Source organism: Lissotriton helveticus, chromosome 6, assembly GCF_964261635.1.
Source record: "Lissotriton helveticus chromosome 6, aLisHel1.1, whole genome shotgun sequence".
Taxonomy (NCBI): Eukaryota; Metazoa; Chordata; class Amphibia; order Caudata; family Salamandridae; genus Lissotriton; species Lissotriton helveticus.
In genome coordinates, this window is record NC_136067.1 from 849,152,136 (window position 1) to 849,176,006 (window position 23,871).

The following is a 23,871-nucleotide window of genomic DNA, read 5'->3' on the forward strand; positions in this document are numbered from 1 at the left end:
CAATAACTTAAAGTATGTCATAGTGGTGGTATGTGCCTTCAGTAAATGGATAGAGGCATACCTTACAAAGGATAATACAGCTCTCACTACAGCAAAGGTGCTTCTATAGGTGTTTTTCACTAGATATGGTTTTTGTAAACTTTGTGGAGTGACAATGGACCTCATTTTATTGGGCAAGTTGTTGAGCATGTCCTGAAAGGATTAGGGATCAAACAGAAATTCCATGCAGTCTTCCACCCGGAATCAGCAGGATTAGTGGAGAGGTACGACGCTACACTAAAGCTGAAATTAGGGAAAATACTGGCTTCCACGTCTTTGAAGTGGCCAGATGCACTACCTTTGGCATTGCTGTCCATAAGATCGGTGCCACATTCACAATCTGGCCTTACACCATATGAAGTGGTATTTGGGAGACCGATGAACATTTGGGGAGTTCCTAAGCCACACCCTGTACATGATGACCCATGTGTTCTGATGAATGATTATTTGGCACAGTTAACCAACAGTTTGATCTCTATTCATCAACAGGCTCGAGAAGCTCTTCCAGATAGATCTACAGGTGAGGCCCACGAACTCCGTCCTGGAGACCATGTGATTATCAAGGTTTTCGAGCGATCGAACAGTTTGCAGCCGAGGTGGCGAGGACCAGAGCAAGTGCTCCTTGCGACGAGGACAGCAGTTCGAGTGACTAACAGGAATAACTGGGTCCATAGCACTCACTGTAAGCGAGTGTCGCCTGCCTTGGAGGAACCTGCTGTGCTGACTGATCATCGCGAGATCTTGGAAACGGAGAAGGGCCGCGCTGTCTCACCTGACTAATCTGAGGGAGTCTTCCCGGAGCACACAATTTCTGGAGCATCGCGATACCAACTGAGACCAAGAAAAGAGCCTGTATTGTCGAAAAGGACTGGTTGAGCTACCGCCCTGGGTTGGTAAAACAGAGTGCCGATGTGGCAAGGGGGGGGGGGGGGGGGATCAGTCCTGCGAAGTGACATCCGTCTTGACCGGTGAAGAAATCAACGGCTGTCCAGGTATAAGAACTCCAACTAATGGTTTTTTTTTTACGACGAAATTATCATGTCTGCTGAAAGATCCAAAGTTGCTAAGATCTGCAATAAGAAAATCATTTGTGCTATAGGGTTTGTTGTTTGTTGAGAAAGTAGCTCCTGCTCGACAATAGCTGATGGCCACTACTTCTGCACAAGTTGAGCTTCACTATTTCACGCTTCCTTATCATGAGCAGAAGCATCGACAATCCTACCTAAACAATACATTTATCCAGATGTTGCATCATACAAATAATGCCACGACTACTACCAACTGCTGGGTGTGTGGGATGATACCTGCACACCAAAAGAAAGGAGGAACACCTTTCATTCCTCTTCCTTTTTCACATAATGGTTCTTGTCAAGCCTGGTTTGCGCTTTTGTTTGCCTCTGAAAGGGCCAACATTACAGAGATGACAGTGGGACAAATCATCAACTCAATAAATAATGTTATCCCGATGAGAATGGTTACCCTCAAGCTAGAGGAACTAAATGGGAATGGGAGGAGTACCAACCTGACAATATTTCCATGCCTCATGTTTTCACAAATACGAGGACTATAAAGAACAATGGACCTTTTATAATTTCTGTGACTAGAGCTCAAGCAGACTTATGTATTAGAAGTGTTAGGAGAATTCCAGTGGGGAGAAGTGAATGTACTGCAATTCTAACCATTGAAGGTACTAATAACAGCAGTTTTACGTCTTCACATAATACTTACGGCGTGTGTGGAAATAAGGGATATTATCAACTACCTGTTGGGTGGTCAGGGGTTTGCTATGTGTCCTTTCTGTTGCCTCCTGTGTTTCTGGGACCTGCATACTATCATCTCAACTTCAAGCTATACAATGACATTTACAAGAACAGAAATAAGAGGACAATAAGTATGGATGAAGTTGACCAAACTGACACTGCTTTGCAACAATATGTCGACTTTAACTTGGGCTTATTTTTCTTCGTGGATGCTGCATTGAACAGTAGATAGATAAGGCGATTGACTCGAGTTGTGGAAGCTGTTACCAATCAGACAGCAATGGCACTTAGGAACATTACAGAGGAGCTGCAAGTGGCGAGGATTGTAGCACTCCAAAATCGTATGGTACTTAATGTGATTTTGGCTGATCAAGGTGGTGCATGTCGTATCATCGGCAGCAGCTGTTGTGTTTTCATTCCGGATCACTCGCCTTCAGTAAATGATGCAATCTCTAAACTACATAAGATTGCTGCGGAGATTCACCCAGAGACTGGTACATGGACTTTTTCGAACTGGTTGTGGACACTCTTTATTACTTGGGCTTGGAAGCTACTGACTATTCTATGTATACTATTGGTGATACTATTTACATACTGTATATGTATACAATGTGGTCCCATGCTTTGCTCTATTTGAATCACTGCTTGTACACCTGCTAAAAGAAATGTTGCAGAAATCAAAGCACAAAAAATGCTAAATAAAGAGGTCACTGAACTGATGAGCATCAATGTACAGGATGCATATCTAGATTAACCCAGATGAACGAATGTCTTCAGCTAATGCTAAAAGAGTCGTCTGTTGTAATTTGGCGGCGATTGGGTTAGCATTAGCAAAAGCCATCCTGTATTTAGAGGCTATCTTGTCCGTTTTGTGGAATCCATTTTGTATTTTTGGCAGCGATTTTGTTTGCCATGTGCTACCACGTGCGTGCCATGTGCTCTGTCCTACCTTGCTGTTGTCTGCTCTTGAAATCTGCCTAGAGACACGTTATATTTAGCCTCTTCCACTATGCACATACTCAGTTGAGCTTGCAGCTGTTCATGCAGCTGCTGTTAGTCTGTAAATGTCAGGATGTGTTCACCAGAATTAGCAACTGTTAGCTCCTCTCACTTGTTGACTGCATTTTCTGCGTGACCTTATATGTGCCTAAAACCTACTTCTTGTACTTGTACCGCCTTCTTTTGAGCCCCTGTGTGTGTATAAAAGGACCAAGCTCCTTCCATTCAGGGTGCTACTTCATACATTGCCAAAGGGTGAACCCCTTGCACTGGTAGCCCTTGCTGAGGCTCACCACCACAGGTGGTAAAATGCAGAGGCCCAATTCTGCCCTCCTGTCGCTCCACTACTCTTGCTGCACCATTGACGGGAAACAGCCATTACAAAGTAGCTGTTACCACGCATAGCTTTTATCACGCCGTTGTTACAACGCGTGGACCGTTACCATGCATAACCTTTACCACGCCTGATTTTACAACACATATGCCTTTACCGCGCATGTCTTTACAACAAATGAATGTTGCAAAGGTATGAATGGTAAGGGCCTATGTGTGGAACTGGTGGTAAGGGCAAATGTGTGGTTGTCATGTATTCCTATAGGTCCTGAATCGATCCCCCTATTCCTGACCCTATTCTAGTTAAACAAACCAACAAGTTAACTAGCAGTCAGCCCATGAGGCAGAAAACCCCCATGATGCAGATACCGTTATCTGACGCAGTCACACTACGGCACAGGAACGTGTTATCTGATTAGGTCATAACGCTTGCGATCTAATTAGACAAGCGATATTCCTCCAGCCCCTGATAAGGCATACGGAGTTCTCATAACAAATCAAACCTATGACAACCTGGGCAAAACCCTGCGGCCATTGTTTTGATTTCACCGAGAACTTTAGTAAAAGAATGTGCTAACGAGCAAGTCGTATGACATCTTTATTGACGTATCTATGTCCATCCTTACGTCAATCTCGGCACCTTAAAGGTATAAATATTACCGATCTTGCCATATGCAAACATACGCGTGGTGACGAGACGGAGCAGCCATACTTGCCGAAGCCAAGAGCAGAGCAGACCCCGCTGGCAGCAGCCCCGCCTTCCTGACGCGCTGAGAGACGCGCTGCTTTCTCCTGCCGAGAATCCAGCACCGGCGTTTCAGGGTAGCCCTCGCAGGCAGCCTGGAATATCGAGACCAGAGAGAGAGATACCATTCCTCATTCATCCTAACTTCCAGGTACAGAACTGAATAACCCCTCACAGAGAATTCTTTAGTTATTCACTTGGCAAAAACAAACTTAACTTAAACTGTAACTTTCTATTCCCGCCCTCGTATTAGACTTAGGTCAGGTACACGGGGTAGGCGTATCTAGAAACACCAGTTGAGTACGTTTAGTCAAATGTATATGTGTATGTAATATATTTTATTCATTTTAAAACATCATATGGCTTAGAAACCATATCAATGTTTTTACAGTATTATTTTATACTATTGCTTTTAATGTATGCACTTTACTTAACTATAAGTATTGCAATAATATCGATCCATTTCTCTTGTATGAGAAAAGAGACTGATCAATAAATAACACCTTTTTATTGAACACGCCCGTCTCTTCCTTTTCTCTACATTCTGATGAGACTAAGAATGCACGTACTGACTGAGTAAAATAATTTGCCTTTTGTTCACACGACTCTCGAGATTGACTCTTGATTAGGGGAGAGCAAAGTTGTCATGTTCTATGGTTGTCAGAAACTAAATCCCTTCTTGTCTAATCAGGGAAGTTAAGTCCTCCTTGAACATTCGAGAAAGTTTCTAGTGAACTCTGAGCTAAGCTGGCAAACCCAAAACTTTAAGTCTAGTATCGACAGTAGTAGACCTAGTTAACGTCTGGCCTAGGCCTTTACTGCTGTAGGTATTATTCCAATGCGCAGAGCCTATTGGGAAGATAGGAACTACACTACATGGCGCCCAACGCGTTTGGAAAGGGCGATAAAACTAACGTAAGACATTTAGAGTAACTCAGTCGTGCTTTCTCACTCAGACCCCTTTTCCCAAATACTCCAAAGACGTCTGGAGTGGGTGAAAGGTTATATCCGCCAGACCTCGCAGGAGGGAACTCCTATGTATGGTTCTTGGTATAGTCAACGTTGAAGGATAAACAGTTCCAAAATATTGTGCATCTAATCTTTGTTTCCATAAGAAACTTGATCTGCAAACAAACAAAAAAAATAACCATCCTGTCAGTAAAATGGGAGACAGTGATGAAGAAAGAGAGGCAGTTAGATTAGCAACTGAACTCGCAGCAGCTGATGCTACCATGCAAGACGCAGACCCGGATATAATACTCATCCCGGTCATCAAAAGGAAATCTATAACCATAAAACTTATAGAAAATGGACTGACACCTAGAGGTGGCACAGTCATATTCGTAATTGAGGCACACGAATATCGGCAGACAGAGGTATATTATTCATGGATACATTTTCCAGCAGCAAATGCTGTAACAAAGTACTTCCACTATTACAAAATAGAGGAACCTCCTAATGAGTACACTCCTTTCGAGGAGGTGGAAGTACCACTCAAATTCCAAGAGCATTTGCTCTTATTTGATGGCGCCCTAAAACATAACAATCACATCACCAGGCTCGGTCCTTTAGGTAGACCAGGAGCAACGTGGCCAGTCCTAGCCGGATACACACCACACCCAGACATCAATGGGATGTCTGCAGCAGAGCTGTTAACACAGCTAAAACAATTAATAAAAATACATAGACAATTAGTCCAATATGTGATGCGGACTTCAACAATTCAGCCAGCGATTAAACTTCCACAGCTGACCCCTCACCAGGGGAACACAAATAAAATTACACCACAGAACATCCAGTCTTGCCTAGGTAAAGTACCGGCTAAACGGGAACAAATACCATTCTGGTTGGCACAGAAAATCACCCAAATAGAGGCGGTGTTTCCTGACACCACCCCATTAGAAAAACACAGGATTCTGACTATCTGTCTTCCTATGGGAATCGCACCACACATTGAGGACTGTGACACTTGGGGTACAGTCTTTGCTTCCATCTACACAAAAACGCACGGTGTTCCATCCATTTCGGTGATACCAGATGTGCTAAAACAAATTCAAGACGAATACGGTCCAGAACCTGCTTTAACTCTTGGTATGAAATTACTAAAAGACTTCAAGCAGATCTCGGCTATATTATTAGCCAACATAAAAGGTGAAGCAGCAAACGTGGCGATCCGCCAGAGGTTAAAAGAGACAGATATAGCAGACCAACCAGCTGAAATTGCCAGAATCATAGAAAAATCCTATGAGGAACTAGGCAGAGATAGTTTAGGTGGAATACCAGTAAAACCGCAACTGACTGAAAGTCCAGAAAAAAATATTTTTTAATAATAATTCACCAAAAAAGAACTGGGATGGAAACAAACAATCCAATCCTAAAGAAAAGAAATTCCAGTCCAGAGGAAGGTCTCCTAGGCGAAGAGAGAAATCTCCGAACCAAAGACACAGGTCACCCCAGAGTGACCCCTCTGGGAAAAGATATAACCTTAGAAATAGGGATAATATAAAAAAGCCTGATAGATATCAAGACATTGATACACGTCCCTCTCAATCTTTTCAGACTTCCTCGCAGAAATCGGAAAGAAGAGGACGATCAGAACAAAGAGAAGAGCACACCAAGTCCAAAGACAAGGAACCTGCTCAGCTAAAAAAGAAATTACAATTTCCAAAAAAGAAGGTAGCCAGTATCAAGGTAGTTAACAATGCCGAGAATACTGAGGACACAACTGAAAAACGGAGAGTGGGCTCAGACAATGCTAGACAGTGCAGCAGAAGTGAGCATAGCTCGCAAAGTCCTTATGAATCATCTGGAGACAGTGGACACGAATGAATATCTTCAAGTGGAAACTGCAGACACCAGGGTTAGCAAACCTCACAAGATATACGAGATAACATTACGTATAGAGGGAGATAAGACTAGGAAAATAAGGGGACTATTTTGGGATAACCTCTCCAAGGGTTATGACATCCTTCTAGCTGAAAAAGACTGTCCACCAGAGTTTGTCAGGGAGTGCCCTCATGGCGAAGAAGTAATTATGCCTGCCTTCTCAAATTTAATTCCAATTCATAAAAAATACACACTTGCCAGAAAGTGGGCAGTGGCTCTAGCACCTGCTTTATATAAAAATCATGTAGGATGGGATGAGGACTCCCCTCCTCACAAAATCCAGTTAAAATCACAACCTACTGCACAAAGGCAGTACCCAATTAAGCAAGAAGCTAAAAAACAGGTAAATGAAATACTAGATCAGCTAGAATACCAGGGGGTGATTGAAACTTGCACCTCACAAATGAACAACCCTTTGTTTCCGGTCTCCAAACCAGACAATTCATATCGTCTAGTTTTGGATTACCGACACCTTAACACATGTTGCAAAACTTTTGCAGTGCAAAACTCACACAGTGCTGCACTAATGAATAACATAGTGCGCAAAAAATACAAAACAACCTTAGACATCTCCAATGGATTCTTTTGTCAAAACATAGCACCAGAGAGCAGATATTTAACTGCATTCTCAGTAAATGGCACTCAAAAACAATTCTGTCGGTTAGCCCAGGGGTACAAGAACAGCCCGGGGGTATTCTCAGCGAGAGTAACAGAATTACTTCATCTATATGATGATGAAGCATTATCTTATGTCGATGACATTTACTTAACAGATGATGACTTGGAGACTCACTTGAAAAGAGTGAACACCATAATACTTGGGTTCGCTGCAGAGGGTTACAAATTCAACTTTAAAAAATCCAGAATTGCCCATCTGACAGTCCTATTCTTAGGATATGAGTTATCAAGTGAAGGCAAAAGCCTGGCTGACAATTTCCTAGAGAAATGTGCCGTACTCCAAGCACCTAGAACACTAAAAAACTTACAGTCGATTCTAGGCTTCCTAAATTTCGGAAGAACATACATTGCAAACTACGCAGAAAGGGTCAAACCCCTTTATGATCTAATTAAACCAGATTTTAAAAGATCCAATTGGACTCAAATACACACAGAAATTTTGAGATCCTTACAAACAGACATGCTAATTAAAACAAAATTAGAAACACGTGATAACACACGCAATCTTGTGATTCGAGTCATCCCAGGGAGATGCGGATTCACATACCTGACCTAATGAGGGAGAAAAGGTACCAATTGCATTCAAATCACACTTGTACACAAAAGCTGAACAGAAATTCAGCAACAAAGAAAAAATTGTTCATGCAGTTCAAACCGCAATAGCTAGAGAAAAAGATCAAGCAGACGGTAGACATATCACAGTCAGAACAGCTGAATCAGCCTTTGAGGCATTAACAACACAGTGTAATTTACCAACAACAACATTGGACCCAGAATGGTTACAATGGGTGAATTCAATCACAACGGACAAAGTATACTACTACTTTGATCCAGAACTAGAAGAATTGAAAAATCTAGTATATGAAGAAACATATCCTCTGCCAATCGACATTCTGCCTTTACGACATTACGCCTGTGTAATCTATACAGACGGACATGCTCAACCCTCCGTTTGGGGAGAACAAGCATACAACCCCACATGTGAGATTACAAAAGAAGTGTGGCGCGGAGGTAAACTAAAACCTCTATTAACAAAGACACACTCAGTAGAAACTAATTCAGAACAACAAACTGAAATATTAGCTTTGAAAATGGCGCTAGATAATGCGGATCGCGAATTCCCGACACTTATAGTGTCAGATTCATATTACTGCGTCAAATCATATAACAGCGATTTGCAGACATGGATTCAAAACGGTTACAAAGATGACACAGATGCACCAATAAAGCAGAAACTGCTCTGGGAACAAATAGCTCTTTTACAAAAAGAACTACCAAAGACTCACGTGACTCACTCACTGAGTCATCAGCGTGATGGCGTTCACGTTGTAGGGAATTCATTGGCTGAAACAGCCGCAGCGGCAGCCAATAAATCGGCTCCCGTAGTTCGAAAAAAGCGTACATTAAAATACATTGACGGTGAAACAGTGCTGGCGGTGAAAACGTCATCAAAAGGCGACTGCTCAGCGTTACCGATCAACTATCCACTCAATTATACATACATAATCGATGCAAACTCCGTCCCTTTTGCTCGAATCCCTGGAGTGGGGGATAGAGTGATTCCAAACATGGACAGGAGAAACTTGTTAATCGCAGACGCACACATGGGCGAGGGTCTCAGACACCTTAAACTGAAAAATTCTCTGGAAGAATTACAATCACGGTACTGGTGGCCAGGCATAAGCCTGCGTCACACCATGTTTGTAAAAAACTGCCCAAACTGCAACAGAGATCGCAGTGGGGAGAGAAACAGTTTAATACCTCGTCGTTCTACTCCAGGAAAAATCAGGAGTAAAAAGGAAGGGTTGCGATTAACATATACAGGCTAGTTTCCACTTATAATGTAGATCACCAGCACTCGGCTGACGTCCGGACTGTTATACAAAGATTTGCGGGTCTAAATGGCATATACGCTAAGCGCATGCTACGTTTGACTATTGTTTTCACTCAAGCCCTCCAGCCTGGGGGGAAACATGGCCAAATGAGCATAGTCCAGCGGGAATCTTCTCACTTCCTTCCTGAGGGTACGGGACGGTGTAAAGAAAAAACCAAGGCATAAAGCAATCTATAACGGAAAGGATATTAGGTTCGGGAGCTGGGTGGGTCAAACATCTAATAAGTGTCCAACGTAGTCTCAATAACTTGCCAAGAAATTCTCTGAAGGGATTCAGTGCGTACAAATTATTATTTGGAACTAGGATGATGATCTCTGACATTGATAGTCAGACTTCAGTGGTGAAAGAAAAAACCTTTGATATCAAAGACCGTTTGGCTATTTTGCAGGACTTAAACAAAACAAGAAAAGACCTGAGCAACATAAAGTTGAAACAACAGCCAACAACCACTGAAGAACCACCACCTGTCCCAGCAAGACCTGTCTGGATTCCAAAAGTCGGGGATCTAGTCAGGGAAAAGATCGCGGTAAAGAAGGAATTTGGGCCTTCTTACAGAAAAGCAGTTCCTGTCTTGTCTGTCAACGGGACAAGATCAGTTGTACTACCGCCGCTTGCTGGAAAAAAGGAGAACCGAGTTGTATCAATCGACCTGGTAAAACCACAACATGTGGCCGATAACAAACAGTAGGCCAAGTGGACTCCCAATAAGTAGCAGAACACCAAGGTTTGCTACCAGTACAGAGGTCCTAACGAAGAGGCTCATCACATTCGAAACGCCTACAGAAGAACAACAAGGACTATGCAGCAATGCAATAGAACTCAGACCTCTGAAAACCCAAATAAAAACATTTAGCAGAGACACACCAACCTATAATGAGGTACCCAGTGAAAATGCAAGAAACAGAAATTCTGAACCAATTGGAATAATTGACAGAACTGCATCTGGCTACTTCATAAACTTCGATGATTCCTCTGAAGGTTTCAGTGAATCAAAGGCACAGCCATCATCAAAATCCTTTAAAGACAAAGCTAAGGAACTTTTGAAACAACTGAAAGAAACATATCTGATTTCCCCATGGATTGAATTTTGGGTGGGTTTTGGTGCATTTATCCTCATACTTTGGCTCGTCATGATACTAACATTGGGACGCTTCATTGAGGGAAAATATGCTAAAATGGACACAGCAAGTCAGAAAATCAACTTGATCCTCAAACCACACACATCTTCACACGTCGAGAAAAGAGAACTTTCTTCAGCCAACTTCACAGCCAATCCGATACCTGGTGGGGTAGCTTGGGACAACACTGACTATGAAATTTATGGTCCGGTCGAGATCCTGAAATATCCACACCAAATTAAGATCTCATTGAGTGACTTTGCAAAACCAAACTCATTTGCTGATGATTGGGACTTCGAAAGCATTAATAATATGATGTCTGACTTAGTAATGTCTGCTAAATTTACCAAACATGATTATTTGCAGGGTTCTACAAATTATGACAGTATGTATTGCTATAACCACTATGGTAACCACTTTTTACATAGATCTGCACAACCTAGAAATGTTTTAAATTATAATCAATGGGAACATTGTGCAACACCTCCAAAAGGGAGCTCAAGAACCGTTTACGACAAATATTCATATTTTTCAGGTTTTAACATAAGTAATGCTGAAGCATTTTATTTTAAATTGTTGAACAAGACAGGAACCAAAACCATGATAACCAACACAAAATTGTTATATTCAGACTCATTCTTTGAAAAAATGAATAATTTTGGTTTTGAATATTGGGACAAGAATGTTGAATTGAAAAGTGTTTGGGGTACAAAAGAATGGCAAGTACAGGGTATAGAAGCTTTGTTTAGAGCCTGCATGATCCCAGAACAAATGATATTTTTAAATGACACTGTTCAACAAACCACCTGTCTTGGCCTAGCCAAAATCAAAGATTTAAATAAACCGTCTACTCCAAAGCCAACAATGTTTAGCAACACTTCTACAGATGAAGAGATAGACGTAAACCATATATTAAACCAAAACAGAACACATCCTGATTGGAAACAGTGGTTGATCTGGCCCACAGATACTAATAACTGTCAAGACAGATTCCTGAACAAAACACAGGGGTTCAAAATGACCAGGCCAGACCCTAGATATCCTCAAAGACATCACCCAGGGATAATAACCACCTACAGTGTGGGCAAATTATGCATTCAATGGCTACAAACTTCCACACTGCCAGAAATTAAGCAACACCTAACTTTACTTACTGATGGTGCTGACTTGCGTGATTTCACTTTGGGACCACGCAAACAGCGTCAAAAGCGTTTCATAGCAGCCTCTGTATATGCAGCATACAATGAGGCCTGGAAGGTTACTCAAATTGAAACAGCAGAGAGAATACGGGAAATTGACCGTATTAATTTGGAAAAATCCCTTTCTGTAGTGGACAATGGGTTAATGACTCTGTCCTCCAGAATTTTTTCTTTGGACAGCATTGTGTCGTCAGCAATCGATATATTATTGCAAGACTTACTGTTATTACAACACGGTCAGTCTCAATTGCGTTCTATTGTACAGCTTGGCTGGACGTTACAAAATCTGCGTTCAGGCTATGTGCCTTGGCGTTTAATCAACACAACGTCACTATTCCAAATCTTTAACCTTACTGATAGACAAATCGGTATGGCACAAAAGGGTGCTGATTATACAATCTTGAGCATTGAAAAACTAGAAAGATTACCAATGACAATGTCAGAACGACCTGTCAGTGAATGGATAATACATGGGATAATAAATATTCCAATATCAACCTTCAGGTTTCAATACTGCCAAAAATATATACAGGCTGGCATGTACGAGAAATTGGGAAAGGGGTACCTTAAAACAACATGGAGCCTGCCCTATTCACATGCATGTGTCAGTAATAAAGGACAGAAAGTGTTTCTTAGTGGCAACAATTGTGCGATGTCACTAAGTGGCACACTTCTGTGTAACGGAATTAGTTTGCATGGAGCCTGTGAAGGGAATTCATACAACCTTTCATGTCACCAGCAAGGCGCACCTGCAACAGAAATAGAACCATTCTTTCAAAGACTCTATAATGGGAGTTACATTCTTATTGTAGACCGCAGATGTTGTAGTCTTATGCCCGGGACTCCTTATCTAGTAACTACGACTGCGAAGGTCAAGTGCTGTGGACGCTCGTTGTTCCCCAGCTCCTTCCCAGACAGGGAGGCAAGGGCATGGCCCGATTTGAAAATTACTTCTATTCGAATAGATACTTTAAGCAGAATGAAAACAGTCCTTCTTCAGACGCCTACCAGGCTCTCGTCATCAAAAGAAACGTATGATCTACAAGTCGCAAGGACGACTGCAGAGATACATACATTATTATCAACTAATTCCCCCGTACATTTCGCGGAAATCCTGAATGAAATCTTAAATATTTCTGATACCAATGGGGTCTCAAAGGTATTTAAGACAGTATTTTCGATGGCATTAACACCATTCAAAGCCATACTGGGTATTTTTCCAGATTTCGTCCATTCGATTTTTGGCGGACTTCCCCTGATCTTGGGACTAATTGCAGGAATCCTATTCTTAGTCCTTATTTTTCGTTATGGCAACCCATGTCACAGACAAAACTCTTGCGACAAGGGAAGAAACAATCCTAGCCATTGGATACCGGGACCGGATATCAAAAATCCTGGGACTCTCCCGGCTTAGAGACCTGAACATGACTTGGTTTCTATCATTTCGACCAATGTGGCAAAGATGTGTTTTACCTGTATTGAGGTGTCTGCTATGCGGAGAAGAATGCGTGTTAGACACCTGTCTGACGCTACAATCGGATGCGCCGATGGATGCAGAAACATTGTTGAGCCCGATCAAGGTTCATGCTTTGTGCTGCCCTCAAAGGCTACCAATCCTGATGACGGCATTCGTGGAAGCTTCACCACTGCGATTGATGGGTAGTGAAGTTCAAGATGAAAGCAGCATCGAACAGGTACGACCTTCTGTCAGCAATGCGAATCAGAATGTCAATGGAGACAATCATGCGCAAGAATGCATGATTACACCTATTTCCGAGTTAGTGGAACTTTCCCAGGAAGCTGTTGACAGTTTTTTCGAAAGCCTAAATGATATGATGTTCTCACCCGAACAGAAATAGAGACTTTTGAACAAACCCGCACACGGCGTTCCCTGAATTCGGCCTTCAACTTTAAATAATAAAGTCACATGAACTATTTTTCACTCCAGTTCACGGACAGCAACTCTTTCAGAAGCCCCAATTCATTTTTTCGGTTTTTCGGGACACTTATCTTCTGCTTAAAGTAAGAAACTATTCCTAAAGAACTAAGATTTCTATTTTTTAGATACTTTATAGACTTTAGCTGCCCGCTGGTATGTTCATAAATATTTTATTCTGTGATGGAATGGTCTCGAAACTTTTTTCTGTATTTAAGAAACCATTTCATGTGTAATTCACATATACCATACAAGCAATAATGTATACAAATGCGATTGCTTTGGCATTATTCTACAGCTTGAGTGCATACAATATATATGTCTGCAATTTTTCAGTATATTTGAAAATTTCAAAATGCATTTATGTATTTTGGGGTGGTAAGGTATACACACTACTCTATAGTATGTTGTACTATGTTATACTATGCCTAGATTAGTAAATATGTCCATAGTTAGCGTGGAGTGGGTGTCATGTATTCCTATAGGTCCTGAATCGATCCCCCTATTCCTGACCCTATTCTAGTTAAACAAACCAACAAGTTAACTAGCAGTCAGCCCATGAGGCAGAAAACCCCCATGATGCAGATACCGTTATCTGACGCAGTCACACTACGGCACAGGAACGTGTTATCTGATTAGGTCATAACGCTTGCGATCTAATTAGACAAGCGATATTCCTCCAGCCCCTGATAAGGCATACGGAGTTCTCATAACAAATCAAACCTATGACAACCTGGTCAAAACCCTGCGGCCATTGTTTTGATTTCACCGAGAACTTTAGTAAAAGAATGTGCTAACGAGCAAGTCGTATGACATCTTTATTGACGTATCTATGTCCATCCTTACGTCAATCTCGGCACCTTAAAGGTATAAATATTACCGATCTTGCCATATGCAAACACACGCGTGGTGACGAGACGGAGCAGCCATACTTGCCGAAGCCAAGAGCAGAGCAGACCCCGCTGGCAGCAGCCCCGCCTTCCTGACGCGCTGAGAGACGCGCTGCTTTCTCCTGCCGAGAATCCAGCACCGGCGTTTCCGGGTAGCCCTCGCAGGCAGCCTGGAATATCGAGACCAGAGAGAGAGATACCATTCCTCATTCATCCTAACTTCCAGGTACAGAACTGAATAACCCCTCACAGAGAATTCTTTAGTTATTCACTTGGCAAAAACAAACTTAACTTAAACTGTAACTTTCTATTCCCGCCCTCGTATTAGACTTAGGTCAGGTACACGGGGTAGGCGTATCTAGAAACACCAGTTGAGTACGTTTAGTCAAATGTATATGTGTATGTAATATATTTTATTCATTTTAAAACATCATATGGCTTAGAAACCATATCAATGTTTTTACAGTATTATTTTATACTATTGCTTTTAATGTATGCACTTTACTTAACTATAAGTATTGCAATAATATCGATCCATTTCTCTTGTATGAGAAAAGAGACTGATCAATAAATAACACCTTTTTATTGAACACGCCCGTCTCTTCCTTTTCTCTACATTCTGATGAGACTAAGAATGCACGTACTGACTGAGTAAAATAATTTGCCTTTTGTTCACACGACTCTCGAGATTGACTCTTGATTAGGGGAGAGCAAAGTTGTCATGTTCTATGGTTGTCAGAAACTAAATCCCTTCTTGTCTAATCAGGGAAGTTAAGTCCTCCTTGAACATTCGAGAAAGTTTCTAGTGAACTCTGAGCTAAGCTGGCAAACCCAAAACTTTAAGTCTAGTATCGACAGTAGTAGACCTAGTTAACGTCTGGCCTAGGCCTTTACTGCTGTAGGTATTATTCCAATGCGCAGAGCCTATTGGGAAGATAGGAACTACACTACATGGTAACGGTGTGAAAAGCTATCAACATCTTTAGAGGAGCAAAGAGACCCTTCCACTTCCTCTGTAGGGGAAACACGACCAGCGCTGCACGTCAGCCTTTAGGAGCTGCCTGCCTCGTGATGAGATAAGGGGCATTGTGCAGGAGGGCGTGGGGGTTTCAGGGATGGTGCTGTGACAGGTCTGGCTTTAGGGCTCCAGGCTGATTTTTTTAGGACAGTGGGGCAGGTTTGGAATAGCACTGCCAAAGATCATGACGCTGAACACTGGGACGGAATCTATGATAGACAACATAAATATGTCAGCGGTGTGACCTTTGCAATATTCCTATAAATATTTCTTCATAAAGCACTAAGGAAGTGTTGTGAGCCCCACCGGAACCCTGTCGTGCCCACCACATTCACCTGTGTGTGTCGATATGCCCGGAACTCAGGACACTACAAGCCCCATGAGTCTAAGCCGCGCATGTTGAGGTCGACAGGAGAGCGGAAATCAGATAAAAGGACTTCCACCCCCCATGACTTTACTGAATATTTTGTGGTCCGGGCCAGAGCCTGTTGGAGCCGCGTTGCTCTGCTGTCCAAGGGTCCGGTATGGGTGCGGTTGCACCTCTGCATGTTGTGACGAGTTTCTTATCAACAACCGGCTTTAGTGTTGAGGTACATTTTACTATTGAGGCATTTCTCTCCGTACGAGTGGGGATTCCACTTTGGCATGGAATTTCACTGTTTCGGGCCGCATATTTACATGGCTAAGCACAGTGCAAGGTGTTCCTCCCCGTTGGTGAGACACAAGTGTGTTGTCTTTAGCGGGTGGTAGGAATACCTGTGCTTATTTGGGGCATTTATCCTTGGTCAACACTTTCTGTAAGCTCATGCGGGACAGGTGTATTTAATTTCACGTTCGAATTACTTCCCCCTGTTGATGAGCTTGCATTTCCGCGAGCTCATGCGAAGGGGAGCCAGAAGCTATATATAGATAGAGACCTAAAAGCGAAATTTGTGAGAACAGACATTAACATGCAATGCAGCGATACTATTGATGTTTGTGCTACAGGTTAAGGTCCAAACCATGTGTGTCTCTTCATGTTAGCCCTTGTCCTGCTTGCATTGCATAGTGAGGCATTTATGCTTTTGGGGAACAAACAGACCAAAACAACGTGATGATGACCCGATTGAGTTAAACAGTGTATTTCAGTTAATTATTCCTCCTGTTTTTAATTGTATATTATTGCAGTTTAAAGCATGCAGCAAAAGAAGAAAATCAAAACATATACATTACTGATAATAAATGAAAGAACAAAAGCCAAAATAACACAAATGCGGATCGCTAGAATCACAACCAAACATACAAATGAGTAATATCAATACACTGGCGAGCAATGGGAGGGGGGAGGAGAGAAGTGACATTGGGGATATAGCAATCTTGGAAATTATGGAGCAATGCACAGTTAGTCGATGTGCGGGCGCCCCTCCGGCGGGTGGAGCTCCAACAGTAAGTGAACAGTCCGGAGGGGACCAGGGGCATCAACATCAACATCGCCAGGCATTAATAGACAGAGAGCGAACAGTGTCTTTTGTTAGTCATGAGGGGCATCAGTGTCAGACAGTTTAGCTGCACAGTATTGGGCAACAAGGCCCCAAAAATTCTTCGGGCGGCTATTCGGAGGCCGCATCTCATTGTAAACATCAGATTGAGTGAATTATTCCTCCTTTGAGGTGAAAAAGGAGGGCTTTACTTATATGTGGCTCATGGAACCAAAGGCCTTGGTTAATTCTGATATAATTACGTTTTCTTGCCCTACTCTAACAGGGGATTGTGGCAGAGCAGTATTACCATCAGTCTCTTATATCCTCTGTGAAGCGTGGCCCAAGGTTACAAGGGTAGGTTATGTGATATATATATATGTATATATATATATATATACACACGTATCTATCCCTATAACAAAGTGGTCATTCACATTCCCTATAGAGTCTTACACAAGCCTCGTTTCTTGCTTTGTCTTTTCTCATTTCTATAGCACAACTATTTATTGGATGCTACCAAGGAAGTGAAAGGAATTCTTGCTACCTTGACCTGGAAGGTACCAGATGTTCCTGGGGTATGCAACTGAACAGTTATTTTCCTTTACAGGTAGTTTACCCTATAAATCAGCAATTGTTAGAAAAGTCTAGAAGAATTATCGTTTTAGTTGCTTATTGCCTCTTCTTTTTTCTGTGTCGTTATAGGTCTCTTTCCCCGCTGTCCCCACTCTTTCCTTCCCTTGCTTGATCACTTCAATGATGTGTGCTATAATAGCAAATAGACTTGGATCTATCGAGAGGAGGACCATGTTTGAGCATCATTCTAATCCTGAGGCGTTGGTGAACCCGACAAGAAGTTGGCTTCCATTTTGTGAAAAGAGAAATTTTCTGGTGCGGGAAATATGTCTTCTAAAGTTCTTAACTTCACACAAATGCAATTGTGAAGTGAATGTTCTATTGCCAAACTAGGATTCAGGGCTGGGGCCTAGTTTTTTGTTAGGGCTGGGGTCAAGGTGGGGTTCCGCCAGTGTCAAGTTTAAGGGCCCAGAGCTGGGGTCGGGTTATATTTTTAAAGGACTGGAAGTCAGTGGGGGTTGAGCCGAGGTCCAGTTTTAGGGCTCAGGGCTGGGGCCGTTTTGTTTGGTGGTGGTGGGGGAGAGGGGTGGGGGGGTGGCTGGGGACAGGGGGATAGGGGATGGAGGGGTTGCACCAGTGGCCAATTTTAGGGTTCAGGGTTGGGATCAGGGAAAACCTTTACCACGCATATTCTTTAAATAATCATGCTTTTACAACGATATTAGTTGTAAAAGAATGCGTGGTAAAGGCATAATCATTGTAAAAATATGCGTGGTAAAGGTATTCACGTTGTAATGGCTGCTTTGTAACGGTATGTGTTACAATGTAATGCGCTGTTCCATCATACATCCCCATTGACAGCTATGCCTCTGATTTCAATACAATAAAGAGCAAGTAGGCAGTTGCTGTAGCCTGATTGCTACTCGCTGCAAAAGAGCACCCTTTTTAAGTCTCGCCCTGGGGAAAGCACGCCAAGCGCGTTCTCGCCGCGAGACCTATAGTCGTCAGCTCAGCTTACGAGGCAAGAGGAGACAAGAGATGGGCACGCGCAGCCTGCCGGAATCGGATCAGGTCGCGCGCGCGTTCACCATCTCCTGTCTCCTTTAGCCTCGAACACAGACAGGCACACCTCCCCCTGCTTTCGCACATGCACGCGCGCACACACACACACACACACACACACAGACACACACACGAGCGCACCTACACGCACGCAAATACACAAGCGAACACATACAGAGACACACACCCCACCCCACCCCCTGCCGCCGCCACCCCCTGCCGCCGCCGCCCCCACCATGGGCGTCCGCAGAAATGTTTCCGGGGGGGGGGGCAAGATTTTGACTTCATCACTCGCCTTCCGGTGGGGTTGGGGGGGGGGCAAAATTGCAACTTCATCACTCGCCTTCCAGGCACGTTAAAGGCAGACGGCCCTTTGTCATTCATTATGTGATGATCAGCAGCAGACAGAATGACAATGGGCCTGTCCACAGTCTGTTCGAGGTCGGGGAGGGGCTGCTGCAGCCTCTAGAGTTCAAAGAGAAGTGCGAGAGGCCTAAGTGAGAGAACATTTAAACTCCTGGGGCTTTTCGCAGGGGAACAGCACAGCCTGATGTAATCCTGAAAATTAAAGACCAAAGGCGTCCGTAAAAGAAATGGGACCGGCGATCCAGGGGGGGGGCATGCGCACCCCCTTGCCCTCCCCTGCGGACGCCAATGGCCCCCACACACACACAAGCGCACACACGCACACATACAGAAACACCCCGTCCCCCCCCCCACAACTAACCCCACTCACTGCATCAGCGCCATTCCGGACTCTGCAGCCTCCGCGGGGCTCTCCTTCGGGCATGGGAGCCCCGCGTCTCCACTGCTCCTCACTGGGCCAGCCACACCGCGGGCGCGGGCTTCAGAAGACGGAAGTCCCGCCCCACAACAGGTTTCGGTTTCGCTCACGTCTTGTTGATTCTGCAGAGTTCAAACAGGAAACCGAGCGAGGGGAGATTAAAGAGAGAGTCGGTGGAAGGGGGCGCTCCGCAGAGAAGGGGATATGGGGGCTGCTGCTTCAGATGGAGGAGATCTAGAGAGCTGAGGCTGTCTCAGGGCGGTGCAAGACTGTCTCACGGGGAGAGTGCCGGGCAGTCTCTGGGTTCTTTGGAGAGGAGAAGGAAGTACACTGCTGGCCTGACTGCAGGGCCACAGCTGAGGCGGTCGCCGAGGATCACACAGCTGCAAAGGGAGCGCCGAGAGCGCAATCCGGGTTTCAGTGGTTCCTGCAGCCATGGCCAATACATGGTGCCACGGAAACATCACTCGCTCGAAGGCCGAAGACCTCCTGTCAAAGTCCGGCAAGGACGGCAGCTTCCTGGTGCGCGTCGGTGAGTCCATCAGCGGGGCCTACGCGCTGTGCGTGCTGTGAGTACACTCCACCTCGCCGCTTCCACCCACACAGGTCTCAGCAGGTGCAACCCTTCCAGGAACAGCCTGTCAGGAAAACTGTCAGACGCTTTCCCACAGGAACCGTTACAGACTGTCACACAATGTCAGACAGACCGCGAGACACTCTCGCCACAGAGACCGACTGTCGCTGTGTTAGCAATCCTAACTGTGAGACCCTCTCACCACAGAGATAGACTGCGGGGCTCCATCCTACCGAGACTCCCCCACCTCTGCAACCGGTAGATGCGGACTGTCAAACAGATTGAGAGACCAACTCTCAACACAGAGATGGCCCGAGGGTCGGACAGACACACACTCACACATGCTTTGTCAGCGAGATAGCTTCAGAAAGCCGAGATGGACTGTGAGACATTCTCATCAGATTGTCACAGTGAGCCTCACTAAAATAAGACACAGAAACCTAGAATGAAAGGCTCCCTCCGAGAGGTAGAGACAGTGAGACACTCCTACCATAGAGTGGCAGAGACCCTCTGTGAAACCGACTGTGAGACACTCATCACAGAGATAGACTGCAGGTCACCATGCCTCACCACCATCCATCGACAGGTGTCGAGGTAGGCTGTATGACACTCAACACAGCGAGACACCGACAGACAGGCGCAAACGGACCTAGACAGACTGTGAGGGCAGTGTTTACAGTGACACCCTGCCACACACAGAGGCCTAGAATACGAGGCCCCCTCTGACATTTAGAGACAGACTGTGAAACAGACCGAGAGATATTCTCACCAAAGAAACACACTGCAAGGCACCTTCTTGCACACCGAGGCTTAGTCTGCGAGACAGCTGCAGAAAGCAGAGATGGGAAGAGAGACATATTGTGAGTCACCCTACAAACACAGACAGCAAAAGTGCTAGATGGGGGGGCCAAGGAGGGCTCCCCCACCTGTGTGTGGGGGTCGGGGGAAGTGCTCCAGTTTCATTACGCCACTGCTCAGTACCTGCTCATTTAAAGCTCTATAGTGAACCATCCTTTCCTAGGACATATGGTCAACTGAAATAATTCACTGACAGACCCCTGATCCTAACACTATTATCTACAATAGCTCAGGACAGGACTAGCTAGATACTTGAAACTTTTACTACTGATCCCTTTTACTGTACAACAATCCCAGGTTGTTCTATGTAAGTGTTATATTTTTGGAGGTAATAGCCATAACAATGCCTTTTATTTAGTTTTTTTTAAATAAACGAAAACAAAAGGCATTATTATTTGCAATGTCGATAGCTCAAACTTGTTTTACCTTGCCCAAGATCAGGAAGCAGGCATACCGAACCGGCACCTCCTCACCACTTCTTGTCAGCCCATAGCAACCCCCATGCCCAGCATACACAGAGAACTACACTGCTATGGCACAGCACTACCAACTGCCTGCCTTCCTGCCCCTACACTGTTACCCCGCGGTGCAGCCACAGGATAGTGGCTACATTGCCCGTGTCTGCCCCGCAACACGTTGTTCCTGCCATGGAGGTTTCCCACAGCCGGGTGCAGTTAATAAGTACAGGGGCCCAAAGAAATGGGGCATCGCAGAATGAGAACGGACGTGGTACAGGTAGGCTTTTTTTATTTATTGATTAGTTTTCACTTTTATGTAGCGCAAACTTTACCCGCAGGTATCAGAGCACTTTAAATCAGCATGCTTATAACAAGCAAGACTAGCACTCTATATTACTGGCAACTTTGCTTAGCATAAGCAACAGCTAACCATTCACAAACAATGTTTATATACCAATTGCAAATTAAAAATAAATAAATAATGCAAAGCATTGTCATTTACAATGCCAGTAACTCAAACTTTAATGCTGCGAGACCTATTGCATTGTAAATGCTTGTTTAATATGTAAGTAGGTAAAACCTCGCTCTCCTTAGCATGACTGATGGCTATTGCAAAAATGACATAAGAAAACAACAGCAACAATGGCAACCCTTGTGGCTTTTGTAAAATGAAAAGTTTTTCTGGAGCTTACATAACATGACAGACTGGGCGACGTGGTCAGCAGCACAAGCTCTCCTCAAACACACACACACACACCCACCCACCCCTCTGTAGGAGTAGTAGAAGCTCCCCCAAATACAAAAGCCACTGCAGGACTGTAAAGTTCACTGTGTGGTAGGGGTGTGACTTTTTCTCACATACCGTAAACATGTTAAAAACAATCAAACACAGACACCTCCAGTATTGATCCATTTACTCAAGTCACAGGTCACTGTGTCTTTATTGCTGCCTCACGCCTCGGTACACCTCAATACATTATTCTTAGTTAATCCACCTGGAACCAGAGGCAAAGCCATGGGCCTTAGGCAGGAAAGAAAATTAATCACACCATGTGGTTTCTTAAGTAAAGAATGCCATGCTTCAGGGCAGAAGGCTGCTCACACACCAGTGCACCAGGTTCATGGTGCCACTGCACCTGCTGCACCATATATCGGCTCCTGTTGGACTTGGCCCTTTTTGCAGGGTCATCCCTGAACTTTTTGCCTTCCTCCTGTATTTTGTCTGACCTGTTGTTGGCTGTTTTATGACCCTGGGCACTTTACCACTGCTGATCAGTGCTAAAGTGCATATGCTCTCCCTATTGTAAATTGATGTATGGATTAGTGATTCCACGATTGGCTGATTTGGTTTACTTGTCAGACCCTAGTACAGTGCACTGAGTGTGTCCAAGACTTGTACATCAAATGCTGCTGGTGGGCTTGCAGCACTGGTTGTGCCACCCACAGAAGCAGCCTGTAAAAGTATGTCTCAGGTCTGCCATTGCAGAGCCTGTGTGCAGTCTAGTACTGCCAGTCTGACTTGGCTAGTGCACCCACTTGCCAGTCCCTAAACCTTCCCTTTGCTGCATATTAGTCACCCCTATGGAAGGCCCAAGGGCAGGGTGCATTGTAGGTAAAAGGTAGGACATGCCCTGGTGTGTGTGGCATGTCCTAATAGTGAATTACAGCCATTTTCGTTTTTCACTATTGCAAGGTTACCTGTTCCCCATAGGCCAGAATGGGCAGTTTGATTATGTTATCTTATAATCCTAACTGACTCAGGGAACTAGGTAGAAATTAGAGTTTAGTATGCCTGAATGATAACATGCATCTTTTAGTGAAGTTGGTTTTAACATTCCGTGTTTGAAAATACCACTTTTAGAAAGTGGGTATTTTCTTGTCTACCTATCCAAGCCTGCCTCTGCTAGGTTGTGTATTCCTTGTCTGGAGTCTGAGTGAAATGGGCTGGGAGATTCCAGGAGACAGGGTGAGTTAACACAGGGCTCAATAGAGAGATCTGCATGCAAATGGGAGGGAGGGGTTGCACCTGGGACCTGAATAGGGCTGTGCCTTCCCTCCACAATGCTGGCTCCACCTCCTGTGGTGCCTCTGATATCCCTGCCCTTCACTGTGAAAGGAAAAAAGGAGTCATGTAAACAGAGTGCTCCAGGACTGACTAGAACTGGTTTGGTCTAGGCAAAGGCATCTCTGCCTTCAGAGACCAAAGAGAAACTGTGTATAAAAAGGGGGACCCGGACCCCAGAATTCTACATCACTTTGGGAAACAAGAGGAAACCTTTGCTGAGGAGAGGAACCAGAGAGACTGAGGAGAGACTATCCCTAAGTGTGAGGGATTGGCCTGCAGTGATTGACTGACTGCCAAAGAGAGGAACAAAGACGTTGTGCTACTTTTATTCAACTTGTGAAGTATCACCAAGGGCTTGAGCTAGAGCTTGCCTCCTGCTGAAGTCTCAGGGACAACAGACTTCAACCATCAGCTCCCCACGAGTTCTTTGGAAGTGCCTGCAGTTGTGTTGGGCTTTCTGAGGAACTGCGTGTCGCAAGGAGCTTGAAGCGGTACTCACGAAGAAGCGTGTCGCTGCCGCAGCATCACCGGAGAAGAGGAT

The 23,871-nt window shown here is 44.3% G+C and overlaps 2 protein-coding genes across 2 annotated transcripts in view; both read right to left on the bottom strand.

The window, feature by feature from the left end:
- LOC144763140 (uncharacterized) overlaps positions 1 to 18,792 on the bottom strand; it is a 35,526-nt gene extending 16,734 nt beyond the window's left edge. The window contains exon 1 of the mRNA XM_078648460.1: positions 18,763 to 18,792. The gene's annotated coding sequence lies outside the window, so the exon portion shown is untranslated. The remainder of the gene's footprint in view (positions 1 to 18,762) is intronic.
- SMPDL3A (sphingomyelin phosphodiesterase acid like 3A) overlaps positions 1 to 23,871 on the bottom strand; it is a 328,355-nt gene that overhangs the window by 11,305 nt on the left and 293,179 nt on the right. The gene's annotated exons all lie outside the window — the stretch shown is intronic.